Source organism: Artemia franciscana, chromosome 20, assembly GCF_032884065.1.
Source record: "Artemia franciscana chromosome 20, ASM3288406v1, whole genome shotgun sequence".
In the NCBI taxonomy this organism is placed as follows: Eukaryota; Metazoa; Arthropoda; class Branchiopoda; order Anostraca; family Artemiidae; genus Artemia; species Artemia franciscana.
The window spans coordinates 23,008,288-23,024,444 of NC_088882.1; positions in this window are offsets into that span (position 1 = coordinate 23,008,288).

The window sequence follows — 16,157 nt, forward strand, 5'->3', positions numbered from 1 at the left end:
TCCCCTAGTAACAAGCCTCCCCTCTGGAATTAGTTTGTAGGATCCCCGCATTTCTTTAATTTGAAGTTCCTTTAGCTAATATTATATCCTTTATAAGCATTTTTCATTTTTTTTTCGAGTTTGAATTACTTCTTCTGTGTTTTACGGGCCAGTCAAATTTTGCCATTGTGACCTCAATTGCTTTGAGTCATCAGAAAAAACGCTCACAGGGAATTATTCATTAAGTGTAAACAATCTATTCTAGTGTAAACGAATATTTTTGTATGAAAATGCCCGAAAAAATGCCAGATGTGTGAAAAAACCTGAAAAATTCCATATCTGTGCAAAAGACTCTTTTAGGTATGAAATGCGTCAAGAGCAACCGCTAATATTATCTAATAACATCCTTTAAGGCATTACTCAACAAACAGATGAACTTCGAAGGTAAACAAATTTCAGTAATCGATTTTTGACCCTGCATATCAGTTATATTAATCATATAGGAACATACAATTCAAGAAAAGTAGGGGTTCTCCTTTATTGCAAAAGGTTCCTGAAAATACTAGAAAGAGGTTCATGGTAGAGATTTTTAGGGTTCCATTCCATTGATATGGATTCTTTTCAAATTCGAATTTGGTCAAAATCTTTACTTCATACAGGTTTCCTAATATAAATATAAGAAAAAAAAACACCTTGAAAGAAAATCCCGAACAAAAAAAAATATTAAAAGTATTATGTAACATCCCACTACGTAATTACGTCACATAGTCATGCACATAGTCATTACGTCATACACACATGTTGGAATCCCCCTCCCAAATTACGACAGGGGATTCTCCACTTGAATAGTTGACTCTAACAAGTCCTATTAGGTAGCAATCCCTTCGTTGAACTTTGATCGTAACAGTAAACTTTGATGTTTAGGCCCTTCGTTGGAATTACATTTTAGGGCCCCCAGTGAAATTGGACACTAAGGAACCTGGTGGTTAGGTTAGGGTGCAATGAAATTGGATGCTAGAGTATCGATGGAATTGAATGCTAGAGCATTCAATTCTCCCCCCCTCCAGTGAAATCAGATGCTAGGGCCCTGGTGGTCAGCTTAGTTTAAGGGCCTGATGAATTTGGATGCTACGAAACCTAGTAGAATTGCTCGCTGGGGTTTGGCGTCTTGAAGGTGTCCCAACTAGTGAGCTCTGAAGGTTTTTCCCTCCTTGCCTTCGTAGTATTTTGAATATTTTGAGAAGGTATTTGGTGAGAAATAAATAAATCATGGAGAAAAACACTTTGAAGAAAAATATCGTAGAAAACATCTTTGGAAGTCGTGAAACGTCTTGAAAAACATCTTGAAGAAAAAATGTCTTATAGAATGTCTTGGGATGTCTTAAAATATCTTGTAACGTCTCGAAGGAAAATGTCTTAAAAATGTCTTGAAATGATTTGAAACTTTTTGAAAAAATGTTTAAAAGAAAAATGTCTTAATTAAACCACCTTGAGCCTTGCATAGTGGACTCTATCTTTCCCTATTATGAAAAAAAAGTAAACAAACCCTATTACATAACAACTTATTTCCTGGTGCTCTTATCAGTTCTATTACATAACAACCAAAAGTAAACAAGCCCTATTAACAGCTTTTTTCATGTCCCTCTAGCTAGTTCAAACACGTCAGAACCAAAAGTAAATAAACCCTATTACTTAACAGCTTTTTTCCTTGCTCTCTAATGTAATGCTTTTGGTCAATCGGTTCGCTGTGACTGAAGACTGTACAAACTCAACGGTCAGCTGCCTGAAGTGAATCTTTCTCAGTGAGTCCTTAACGCTTGTTAAGGTGACCTCACCGGTTTCAAAACACTGAATACTAGCAGCCACAAGCGTTATATTGGCAACATCACTGTCGATCCCGAATCCTTAGGCAAGTATGCGCTGGTCTTGACCGAGTTCAAACTACAGAAATCCAAGGTTCTCTTTCAACAAGGGTATTACCTGAAAATGCAGTGCAAGCACGAGACAACCAATAGCACTTCAGATAATATTGCGGGTCAATTATAACGCATTTATTACCTAGTAGAGTCTTTTTCATACATATGGATTTCTTTGGGGTATTTTCATGCAAAAATGTTGGCCTACACTAGAATCTAGAATTTATACTTAATGAAAAATTCCTCATTAGCGCTTCATCTCAAGACTCCTGGCAATTGAGGCCACCATGCAAAATGTTGCTTGCCTATAAAATACAGAAAAAGTTATTCAAACTAAAAAAATGAAAAGAAAAAACACTAAAAAAGCTAATTAAGTATAAACTATAAGCAAAAAGAACAATGAATTAAATATAGGTGGGGATCCTACAAACCAATTCCAGAAGGAAGGTTTGTTATTAGAGGTAAACTTAAATCAACTTAGGATATTTTTGAGGACTTCTATTGAAAATACATCGTTTCTTTGGGCCAAGACTATACGATGCCCAATGACAAGTGGACATTTGAATAATATTTTCTCTTCAAATTTCACATAACTTTTTAAGAGATAAATTTAAGCCACTTTAAGATATTTCTGAGGACTTTTAATGAAAATGCCTCGTTTCTTTGACTGCGTTTTAGATTTCACTCCCCCTCAGCGAAAAAAATTCTTTGAACACCACCCATTCTAACTTTAAGCTCTAAAAAAGGTTAACCCAGGCCACCATTGAAATATGTGGCTTGTCTGTAAAACATAGAAAAAGAAATTTAAACTCAAATTTTGGAAAAAACTAACCATGAAAAACTGCTTATAAAAGATAAAATATACAGCGGGAATCCTACAAACCAAGTCCAGAGGGTGAGGGTGGCTTTATATTGCAGGGTTCTTTTTATAGTTGTTAGGGTTCCAGCCTATTTCTTTTCTTTTTCAGATAAATAGCCTGTTTTCTTTTGATTAATTACATTTGCCTTGATTTACCTAAAGTATAAATTTCACTGAGAAGTTAAGGTCCCGCTACTAAGCTAGTAGTTTGCAATAAGTACAAGCTTTGGTTAAATATATATATTTTTGTTCAGCTGATCTTGGCCATTGAAAGATAGTAATATTCAAAAGAAGCCAGGGATTTGAACTTTTATTTAGCAGATTGGCCTGATTTAATCTAAGGTCATACCCTAGAGAAAGGGCTTTTGTACAGAGGTTGACTTTTGTTTATTCTGCATTGAAACTCCACTTAGGGAGTCTGTCTTCAGAGTTTATACATTTTTGCTTAAGTGATGTTTGGAAGAATACTTGTTAGTTATTTTCTACAACCATGTAGAATAATTTTCCAGGATCCCGGGCAGGGTCGAAAAAGAATTTGCGAGAAAACACCGTCATTAGTATATGAACAGAGGGTTGGGGGGTTACCCTACGAAGAGATAGCCGGAGATATTAGTGGTGACCATGGTTGTGGCACTCGTGGCCGAGAGTTTAGCCTGTTTGACCGTTCAATCACAGTACCATAACTTGGAATAGGGTATACCGTAAAAGTATATTATCATACCGAAATTTTAGATTACGTTACAGTACTGGGGGCTAGTGGCATTCCACACCAATATTTGGTGGCTTCCAGTTAAGGAAAGTTATTTGAAGATAGCTAAAGGAATCCAAGTTTTCCGAAAAGACGATTTAATTTAGCTTACATAGTAGCTTATTGTGAGTACATATAAGAAATAGCGGTAAAATGAAAAGATCAATAAAAACATTGAAAAAAAACCGAATGGGCGTTGCCTCTTTGAACTATAATAAAATTTTACGAATCAATATATCACGTAGATATATAGTAGATATATCTTCAATGCCTCTCTCTTTATGCTAAAGTTTTTTATTGTTTAAAAAGGTAGAGTTAAGAGAAAGAGTCAAACTTTAGTGTAAAGAGCTATGCGTTGAGGAGGAAAAGCCACTTTCATTTACGGAGTAATTTCTGTTCGTTTTAAGTTTTAATGTCACTCCTTAGTGTCATAAAAAAAAATTGTTATTATTATTTAATTGGCATGTAAAAATGCACGCAGAAGATTCATAAAAAACTGCTTTTGTTTCGCCTATTGGGTTTTACCAGTTTAGGTATATACCTTTTTGACGAAAAGGGGGTGCAGGAACCATTCAAAAAACTAGTTGATTGTATTTTGAAATCGTTACCATATACAAGAGCCTACCTTAACGACATTACAGTTTTTTCAAACTCTTTCAATGAACATGTAACCCGTATGAAACAAGTGTTGACCAGGCTCAGTAAAGCAGGATTAACTTTAAACGTGTAAAATGCTGGTTTATGCCGTCACAGACAGAGTACCTTGGACACAAAATAGGGAACGATATTATAACCTCTTTAATGGGAAAAAAGAAAAAAAAAATTAAAACGCAGCAGTCCCAAATAAAAAGAAAGCAGTTCGGTCATTTTTGAGATTGGTGGGACATTACCAAAGATTTATACCAAATTTTGCAACGATTACTAAACCTTTGAGCGAGGTAACAAAAAAGGGTATCTTAGACCACATAAAATAGACGAAAATTAAACAGAATACTTTTGATATGCTTAACAACAGTCTTTGAAGCAAAAGAATACTGTGAAATCCCGATTTTTTTATTGCGATTTTTGCTACGAACTGACAGCTTAGATTACGGATTAGGGGCAGTTTTATATCTAGAATCTGATGAAGGGGGCATCCAATCACATTTATATCCAGAAAAGTGTCAAAAACAAAACTAACTTATAGTATAATTAAAAAGAAATTCTTGCAATAGTATATGTGGTCAAACAGGTTGAATATTATGAATATGGACGAAAACTCAAGAAAATGACAGATTTAGCAATTAAGATGGCTAAATTCAGTGAATTCAGATAACCAACGATTGGCAAAACTGGCCTTGTGCTTACAAAAATAAAATTTCGAAATCAAATAGTTCGTGGTAACGAACTGTAGTAAGAAGCGACCCGGCTCAACAGTAAACAAAACTCTAAAAAACGAAATTTCGATGCTAAGAGATATATCAAAAGAATCGTATTTTTATGCTTATTTTAAATATATAAGTTTCATCAAATTTAGTCTTTGTCATAAAAAGTTACGAGCCAGAGAAATTTGCCTTATTTTGGAAAATAGGGGGTAACACCCTCTAAAAGTCATAGGATCTTAACGAAAACACACCATGGTATTCAGCGTATCAGAAAACCCTATAGAAAAAATTTCAAGGTCCAATATACAAAAATGTGGAATTTTGTATTTTTTGCCAGAAAACAAATCACGGGTGCGTGTTTATTTGTTTGTTTGTCTTTTTTTTGTTTTTTTTCCCCATGGGTTATCGTATCGACTAAGTGGTCCTAGAGTGTTGCAAGAGGGCTCATTCTAACGGAAATGAAAAGTTCTAGTGCCCTTTTTAAGTGACCTAAAAAATTGGAGGGCACCTAGGCCCACTCTCACGCTAATTTTTCCCAAAGTCAACGAATCAAAATTTTGAGATAACCATTTTGTTCCACATAGTCGAAAACCATAATAACTATTTCTTTGGCGATGACTTACCCCCCCCCCCCCACAGTCTCTGGGGGAGGGGCTGCAAGTTACAAACTTTGACCAATGTTTACATACAGTAATTGTTACTGGGAAGTGTACCGACGTTATCAGGAGGATTTTTTTGGTTTGGGTGTGGGGTTCAGGGGAGGGGGCTATATGGGGGATATTTCCTTGGAGGAATATTTCATGGGGGAAGAGAAATTCAATGAAAAGGGCGCAGGATTTTCTAGCATTATTATTATAAAAAAAAAACAATGAAAATATAAACATGAAAAAGTTTTTTCAATTGAAAGTAAGGAGAGGCATTAAAAATTAAGACGAGCAGAGATTATTACGCATATGAGGGGTTCTAAAAATACTTGAGCATAAAGAGCGAGGTATTTAGGAGGAGATAAATACTTCGCTCTTTATGCTAAAAATTTTTTAAGTAATTTCAACTATTTATTCTACGGCCTTTCTGATTCAGGGGTCATTCTTAAAGAATTGGGACAAAACAAGATTTAGTGAGAAGAGCAAGGTATTAACGAGGGGACCAACCCCCTCATATATATAATCAAAAATATAAGAATATAAAAGTTTGTTACGTAAGTTAATTCTTAAGTTACGTATATTTTTTACTAATAAAAACGTTCGTTAAAAATTAAAAGATCTAGTTTCCTTTTTAAGTAACAAAAAAATTGGAGGGCAACTAGGCGTCCCTCCCCACCCCTTATTTCTCAAAATCGTCTGATCAAAACTAAGAGAAAGCCATTTAGCCAAAAAAAGAATTAATATGCAAATTTCATTTTAATAATTTATGTACGGAGAGCCAAAAATCAGACATGCATTAATTCAAAAACTTTCAGAAAGTAAAAATAAAAACAAGTTTTTTGAAATGAAAGTAAGGAGCGACTTTACAACTTAAAACGAACAGAAATTACTCCGTATATGAAAGGGGCTTTTCCTCCTTGACACCCCGCTCCTTGTGCTAAAGTTTGATTCTTTCTCGTAACTCTTCTTTTTTAAACAATAAAAAACTTTAGCGTAAAGAGCGGGGTGTCGAGGAGGAAAAGCCCCTTTCATATACGGAGTAATTTCTGTTCGTTCTAAGTTGTAATGTCGCTCCTTACTTTCATTTCAAAAAACTTATTTTTTTTTATTTAATTATAATCAAGACCGTGGACAGATAACAGGAATGCTTGCGACCTGTCACCCTTGTAAAAAATATATATGTATTGATAATTTAAAAATACATTGGCTATACCTAGCTAGCATAAATAAATAAATAAAAGGGACGAAAAAGAGGTCTTGAACTCATTGGGGGAAATCGATAGGTATTGTATTTTGGGTTGGATTGGAAAAGCTCCAGATAGAATCTGAGACTATTCATATAAATTCTAAGGGAGACTTGGTCTCTTTTCAGGAGAGGAGCCCCTTACGGGAGCCATTAATGATAGACAGTTGGCTCAACGGACAGTTAGTTGGCCAGTTGTATCCCTGTTACCAAGATTTTGCATTTCAGATCTGGAGTCCTTGGGAGATAGTCTCTCCCATTCACTTCAAGTTTACCCTTAAGTTTGTCCAGCAGCAGTAGTATCCCAAAGATTGGTTTTTGAAATCTCTGTCCCTAGTTTTTCATATCCTCTTTTTTCAGTACATTCATAATCTTGCTTTTAAACACAGCCAGTAGGTGCATGTTACGTCGTAGGAAATGTTTTCTAAGAGATACAGGTGTCCGTTACATCATAAGGAATGTTTTTCAAGAGATTGTCTTTTGCATAAAAGTGATGATTTACTTTGGTTGTTACATAATAGGGCTTTTATTGCAGTTGGCTATTATGTAAAAGAGATTGATTACTTTGGTAGTTGAATAATAGGGTTTCCTTTGGGCTGTTACATATTAGGTATTAGGGTATTACTTAATAGGGTTTTTTAACGTCCACTAGTCAAGCAGGAAAATTTTTTAAAACAAATTTCTTCAAGACATTTTTCAAGACGTTTCAAGACATCCCAAGAAATTTTTTAAAACTTTTTTTCAAGACATTTCAAGGCATTTCAAAAAGGTTTCTTAAGACATTTTTCAGCAAGATACTATTCAAGACATTTCAAGACGTTTTTTAAGAATTTTTACTTCAAGACGTTTTCAAGACGTTTTAAGACACTTCAAGACTTTTTCTACGACAACTTTTTCTCAAGACGTTTTTCTTCATCATTTCTATTGTTGTTATGTAATAGGGGAATGCTTACTTATATGAATTATGACGCATTCTAACACGACTTGTTTTTCAGGTCTTCTTGGGGAATCCCCACTTGTAAATGTCGAACAAACACTCTTGGGGTACTACTAGTACTACTAAATGACAATGCACACATAGGTTTTTGCATAATTTCTTAAGAGATTCTTTTACTTTCAAGGCGTTTTTCTAGGGGAACCATTATATTCTAAAGATTTTGCATCTTCATTAGGATTTAAAATGGTCTGTCCATCCAAAGGAACTGCGCCATATACAGCTTGACAAGCAATCTTTTTCTAATATTATGATTCAGAAATCTATAAAATAACCAATTCCCCAATAGTAGAATTCCCCTGTCCCGCTTAATAGTGTGATCAAACTATTGATTGTCTGTTTTCTATCACTGCAATAATTGAGATGCAGAGGGAAAAATTGATTATAAGAGTTTGGTTATATTTGTACTGCACCTGCATATTATGTAATGCCTTAGAGAGTGTTATCAGATAATATTGCTATCAGAGATGGAATAAAAGCCAGAGTACTATTCTGGTTATAATATGCTATAGCTTCGTGCAGGATCAAAAGTTTTTCCTTTTCTTCTTTACCAGAACCAAATCTTACACTTATATTAATCTCATTGATGAGTGAGCTTACCTATGTGCATAGGCTACAAGATACTTAAATTGCATGAGTGAAGTATATGGAAGTCTTAACCTGGATTAATAAATCTAAAGGATAGACACTTTTATTGTACATACAAATTATATTATTAAAAACAAATTTAGCAGCATTATTAAAAAACAGAAATAGCAGTTGAAATTCAACAATGAAAAAAAAACGTGAAATAAACCAGAAAGAGGATAAATATAAGCAAAATAAAAATTTAATTAAAGAAGGGTTGGGGTCCTAGCCAACAATTCAAGAGAGAAGAAAGGGGAGAATATTAGTCTTTAATTTAAGACCTATTAAGAGTTATTTCTAAGGGGTATTAATTTCAATCCCTCATTTCTTTTGATTGAGTATTAGATTTCAGTCTCTCCACCACCCCAAAAAATCATACAACATCCCCTCCAACTTTACTTTAAGATGTAGAAAATCTTAGGCCAAGCAATTCACGCTGTCATGACAATATTTGACTGCCCCGTAAGACACAGAAAAAGAAGTTAAAACTCAACAAATGAAAAATAACGCGATAAAAGCTTATAAGAGATAATAAAACCCTAGTATTCAGTCCCACCAGTCTCTTCACATCCAATATCCCCTTTACCTAGCAAAGAATTCCAAAAGGGGGAGGTGAGGATTAGCAAGCAATTCCACCAGTGGTTGACTTGTTGTTAGATTTAAATTTAAGCCCTATTAGGAGCTATTTCTGAGTGGTTATAGTGGAAATACCCCTGTTTCTTTTAGTTAAGGCTCTGCTTATTTGCGCAACCGTGACAATATACAACTAGCCCCTTGTAGCTAGGTGAGTAATTCCTGAGTAATTCTAGAGCAGAATGGTTGTTATTAGAGACAAATTTAAGTGACATTAAGATATCTTTGAGAAATTTTAATGACAATACCTTGTTTCTTTTACTGATTTTTAGATTTAACCTTCATCAGTCTAAAAATTCCATTAATACATCCTACCTTAACTTTAAGCTGTAGAACATGTTAATACAAGCAATTCCCAGTCTTTAACACTGAATGCCCGACACACGGCACTCTCTAGCAGGCATTATCACATATGTACCAGTTTTGGGGCATTTTTCTGCAAAAATATTTGCCTATACTAGAATTGATTGCTTAAACTTATTGAGGAAAATTCCCGTTAGCATTATTTCAAATGACTCCTAGCAATTGAGGCCCACGTGGTACAAAGTACCACATAAGTCCCCCCCGTCCTCCGATGATATTTTCAGGTGCATATTATTACACCAAAGGGTCTTTAAATTTTTCTCTCAAAGGAAAGTTTATAAGCCAAAAAAATACCACTGTTTTAATTGGAACAGTGGAAAGTTCTTATTTTTTTACTAAACTGCAATATTCAATGACAAATCCTAGCCTCTGACTCTGAATAGCTGAAAAGCGGCATTCTCCAGCAAGCATTATCGCATATATACCAGTTTTCGGGCATTTCCAGCAAATATATTTGTTTACACTTGAGTCGATCACTTAGACTTATTAAAAAAAATTTCCGTTAGTGTTTCTAACGATGAATCTTAGTAATTGAGGTAATTTTGGCATCTTGCCCCCCCCCACCCTAATAACAACTTTCTAGGGCAGATTATTACACCTGACAGTTTTTCAATATTTTCTCTCAAAAATAAATTTATATAGTGTAAAAATGACCAATTTTTTATTTGAACAGCGGAAACAGGCCATTTCATGGCTTGACTGCGATGTTGTAGGCCTATGGCAATTCCAAGCTCGTGACCCTCAACGGCTGACACACGGTACTCTAGCAGGCAGTATCACACAGATTACAATTTTTGAGTATTTTCCTACAAAATTATTCGTTTACTCTAGAATCAATCGTTTAAACTTAATGAAAATGATTCCCATTAGCGTTTCTTCTGATCCTTCCTAACAACTGAGATCAGCAAAGCACTACCCGCCCCGATGACACCATTCTTGCGCAGATTATCACAACTAAGGGTTTTTCAACCTTTTCTCTAAAAAATTTATTTATAAACTAAAATTTAACAATTTTTTTATTTGAATTTTGGAGACTTTCCATTGTTGTGTTATATTTTTATTTTCTATGGGGATTCACAGCCTGTGACACTCAATGGCCTTTAAACGACACCCTCTAGAAAGCAATATCAGACATATGACATTTTCGAGCATTTTCTGCCAATATTTTGTTTATACTAAAATTGATCGTTTCAACTTGATGAGAAAATTCCCAGTAGCGTTTCTTTTCAAAAATTGAAGCTAGCGTGGCACAATATACCAGCCTGGATGACACCATTCTTGCGCATATTATTACACCTACTTGTTTTTCAGCCTTTTTCTCTAAAAAAAATTTATAAACTAAAAAATAACAATTCTTTTATTTGAATGGCAGAGACTTTCCATTGTTGTGTTAGATTATTAGGTTCTATGTGGATTCAGAGCCTGTGACACTCAATGGCGTTAAACGAGACCCTCTAGCAGGCAATATCACACAAATTACAATTTCTGAGTATTTTCCTGCAAAATTATTCGTTTACACTAGCATCGATCGTTTAAACTTAATGAAAATAATTCCCATTAGTGTTTCTTCTGATCATTCTTAATAACTGAGACCAGCAAAGCACGATTTACCAGCCCCGATGACACTATTCCTGCGCATATTATCACAACTAAGGGTTTTTCAACCTTTTGCTCTATAAATTTTATTTATAAACTAAAAAAATAACAATTGTTTTATTTGAATGGCGGAGACTTTCCATTTTTGTGTTATATTGTTATGTTCTATGGGGATTCACAGCCTGTGACACTCAATGGCATTGAAACGACACCCTCTAGCAAGTAATATCACACATATGACATTTTCGAGCATTTTGCTGCCAATATTTTGTTTATAGTAAAATTTATCGTTTCAACTTGATGAGAAAATTCCCAGTAGAGTTTCTTTTCAAAAATTGAAGCTAGCGTGGCACAATGTACCAGCCTGGATGACACCACTCTGTCGTGTATTATTACACCTACTTGTTTTTCAACCTTTTTTGTCTAAAAACATTTTTATAAACAAAAAATAACAATTCTTTTATTTGAATGGCGGAGACTTTTCATTGTTTTTATATTGAAGGTTCACTTGCAAGAGAAGTAAGGGAAGCGTTGGAGGTTGTCTACCTTGTCCCCAAAATTTAAGAGACAAGCCAGGCGGGTACCAGGGCTCTTGCAAACAGCTCTCCCCCACCCTTCTGCTTACTTCTCTCCTCTAAGCTTTATCGTAACGTAATTGTCTACAATATCAGAAATTATAATTATTTTTGCAACTTCTTAAACCTAACCTAAATCATATATAGGTCATAAAAATATCAGTAAGAGAATTCATGGTTCCCAAAGGAGTTTTCACTCAAGCTAAAAAATAATCCGCCAATTTATAATTCTTTGGTCACTGAATTAATTATTATGAAAATATTGGCTATGGGTCAGGTAGTAACGATAATCCTTTACCAAATATTAGTGATAGGTTCATCCAAAAAGAGGTCCTCACACCTTGAACTTTAAATCAATACTATGTAAGTAACAATATAATATAATAACAATATAAGTGTCAGACTTACTCAGTTTTACTCAGGGTAAAACTCCTTGAAAATTCCCATAAACGTTTCCCCGACTTTTGAAAAACATTCAATTTATTTTTTCTTACTCTTGAAAAACCTCTGAGAATCCTATATATGTGGATCTGATTTATGAATCCTCAATTCACTAATTAGATTCTTTTTTTTTACTTTAATTATGTTTTGCGTGTCTGAATTTTGAAAAAAAAATATTCAGTTGTAATGTTTTGAAGACTGAAAAATTCTTTTTTGCTTGCTTTTTAACTTTGAAAAAAAAATTCATATATTTCTTACTTGAAAAAGAGTCCCATTCATGTGCCTCTGACACTTGAAAAAAAGTGTTTTTTGTTTTTTTTTCAAAAAAAAAAAACTGTTTTTATTTCTCAGTTAAGAATAAACTCATTCACGTCACTGACTTAAGGAAAAAAAAATCAGTAATAAAAAAAATAATAGTGCAACAAGCTCGAAGGCTTACCGTATTTGGTATTAATAAATAAAGAAAGAATTTCGAATCAAAATAGTAATGAAGAAAAATCTTGAAGAAAAATAATCACGAAGGAACAATTCTTGAGGGAAAAAAATATCGAAGAAAACCAAATTGTCAAAAAATCTTGTCGAAAAATATGTTTTGGACATCTTAATTTTTTGAACGTACAAAAATCTTATTCACGTGTTTGACCTTTGGAAAAAGTATTATTTGCAAGTTCCTAACTTTGGAAAAAATTCTGTTCATCCATCTCAAACTAAGGTAAAAACCACTGAAAATTCCCATTTCCCTCTCTGACATTTAACAAACAACCAATTTATGCTTCTCAAACTCCCTAAATTCTGTTCACATGTCTCAGAATTTGATAAGAACCTCTAGATATTTCAATTCACGTGTCTCTAAATTAAAAAAAAAAAACAAATATCTATCTTTCTCTGTTTCCTAAAATCCGGTTAATGTGTCTCTGAATTATGAAAACTCTTTTCACTTGTCTCTCACCTTAAAATAAAATCTTTTTACGTATTTGACCTTTATCTAAAATCCTATTTTTCTCTCTCGGACTTAAGAAAAAAAAACTGTAATTCACATTCACGTGGCTGAGTTAAAAAAAAAATTGGTTATGTTTCTGACTTTTCAAAAAAAAGTATTCTTTGCATGTTTTCCTCACTTTGGAATTCTCTTTTTGGCTTGTTAATCTCTTAGTAAGAAAAATTCTTCATTATTCATCATTCTTTGTCTTGTTCAGCATTTAGCCAAAAATGTCTCTAACAACCATCATTTTTAATCTTGTTTTACTCATACCCAAACAATGTCTCTAATATCAATCATTCTGAGTTTTGTTAAGTGTTAAGACTTAAGTGTCTCTGATGCAAATTCATTTTAGTCTTGTATAGCGTTTAGCCAATAACATCTTTAATGTCTAGTATTCTTAGTCTTGTTCAATGTTTAGTAAAAAAATGCCTCTGATGTCTTTTATTTTTAGTCTTGTTTTAAAATAGGTCAAAAAAGTCTCTGAAGTCCATCAATTTTAGCCTTATTTAACCTTTGGCCGAAAAATGTCTCTAATGTCCATCATTCTTAGTCTTGTCTAGCCATTAGCCAAAATATGTCTCTAATTGTCCATTATTTAAAGTTTTTTACACTTTTTAGTTACAAAGTGTCTCTAATGTCCAATATTTTTAGTCTTGCTTTGCCTCAAGCCTAACTAAGAAATGACATTGAAGTCTCTTATTTTTGCCTTGTTTAGTTTTTAGCAAAAATGTTTCTAAAGTATATAATTTTTTGTTGAAAATTTCCCTAATGTCCATTTTTCTTGTGTTGTTTTGCAATTAGCCGGAAATTGTCTGTGATTTGTATTATTTTTAGCTTTGTTCAGTTTTTACAAAAAATTCATTATTTTTGCTCTTGTTTAGCTTTTTGTCAAAAAATTTTCTAATGTCTAATAGTTTTAGCCCCGTTCATCTTTTGCATAAACTCTGATGTTCATTATTTTCTTATATTGCTCTTGTAGTCCACTGTTAAGGAATTCAAAATTCTTATGAATATACTCTTTTACGACGTCTAAACAAATATATTTGGATCAGTTAAAATAACATTTGGGTTTGCACCATTTCTCACATAGGGGGCAGCTTAACATTGCTCTGAAACAAATGGTATTTGCTATTTAATAGGCTTTAATAGCTTAACATTGCTCTGAAACAAATGGTATTTGCTATTTAATAGGCTTTGCTATTTTGGTGCAAGAAAGCAATGGTATTCTCAAACTGATCTAAAGAAAGTTCATTAGTTTGAAAACTGAGAACTTCCTGTATCCATATCAATTTTACGCCTACTAAAATGAAACTATTTACAAAAACGTCCTAATCTTAAAGATTTTGTAATACTGTTAATAAAATCAAATGTATTTTAACCAAATGTACTCTTATTTCTGAAAACTTCAAACCTAAGATCCGTAATGATTCAATATTATGAAAAAATCAGATGCATATTATCCATATGCACATTATTAATAAAAACTAAAATTTAAGTTTCTTAAAGAATCTAGGCAATATGCTGATATTTAATCTTGCTAATGGGAAAATTTACAAATCAATGCCCTTAATCCCCTTTGTCAAGAATTTATACAATTTTTTTGGATTTTGTACGAGAAAGGGTTTGCATAATTCCTTATGGAACTTTTAAGAAACCATCAAGATATATTAGTTAAAACAAACACTTTGACAGGTATTTTTGTTGGTCTGTCATCCAATTAATCTTAAGTGATGGAATCGAATCTTATAGAAGTAAAATATTTAATAAAAATTTCCTCAAATTTCGAAGAAACAATTCATTGGAAAGTAGAGAGGGGAAATTGAGAGTTTGGCTTGTGAGTGGCGTCTGGGGCATATTATTGCATGGGAAATGACAACAATCAAGGTTTAGAGTCTCTTGGCAATAAAAAAACTCTCTTCCAACGGGATAAATATGGATAATATTGGTTTTCCAGAGGGATAAGACTTGATACGACCTGTTCTCCATCGGGAAAGGCATTGATACAGTTGGTCCTCCATGCTGGTTATTTGGATCAAGGAAATGATTTTCAGTAGGAATGGTCGGATATTTGTTGGCATCTAGTATGACATAAGGAAGTAATTTTCCCTAGGATAGTCTGTCGTATAGACCCCTTACTACTCCAGTCAACTCAAAACTTTTAGATATCTTTCAATACTTCACCCGTATCTGGACCTCATGTCCTTCTCCCATACAAGCGCATAATTCTGAAATACTTGACTCCAACGCAGATGAATGTGAAGTTGTTTTCGACGAGATAACAACCTATAAGACCCTGATGAAGGTGAAAGCAAACAATTCTGCTTATCCAGACGAATCCTACCTAGACTAATTATAGAATACCACCCTTTCATTGTGAAATCATTCTTAGTTCTGATAAGCCTTTGTTTTCGTATTGGGATCTTTCCAGCTGTTTGGAAGAAAGCTTGCATTGGAGTAATTACAAGGGTTACCAACCAAAAGAGCTTTGACAAACTTAGACATATTTTGCAAAAACCTTGCCTGGCCGAAGTGGCCAAGACTATTATAATGTGGGTCTTACTGGATATTATCAACAAATCTATCGACCCGAAACAATACGGCCGACTAAAAGACTGTAATACCTCAGTGTACCTAGTGCAGATGCACGATAATATCCTCAAAGGGTCGAAAAGGGTCACAGTTTTGTCGACCTTGGTGCCATAGACTTCAAAAAGGTCTTTGATCTAATCAATTACATTGTAGCTGCTCTTAATCTTAAGCTAATGAGGGCTGAGAAAATCACTCTTACGCTCGTGTTGGACTTTCTCAGTCGGAGGATGCAGTGTGTGTTTGTTCTCTACGAGGCTGATTGTAATTCCGAATTGGCATCATCCAATTGTGGAGCCATTCAAGGCCCTAAGCTTGCAGCTATTTTATTCGTGTCTGTAATTAACTTCCTCATAGCTGAATATAATGACCACTTCAAGTTCGTGGACGACCTGTCATTTATCCTGAAATATTTAGTACAAAACGGAGTTTTGACACCAAAATTCAGTTCAGATTTCGTCAGTGTTTTCAAAAAAGAGTGCGCGGAACTAAATCTTGAGGTTAATCGGAACAAGTCGAAGATAGTAAGCTTTAAACCGCTAGAAAGCGCTGTCATGAAGCCAAATGTTCCATTCCCTCTAACAAACAGTATCAAGATCCTTGGAGT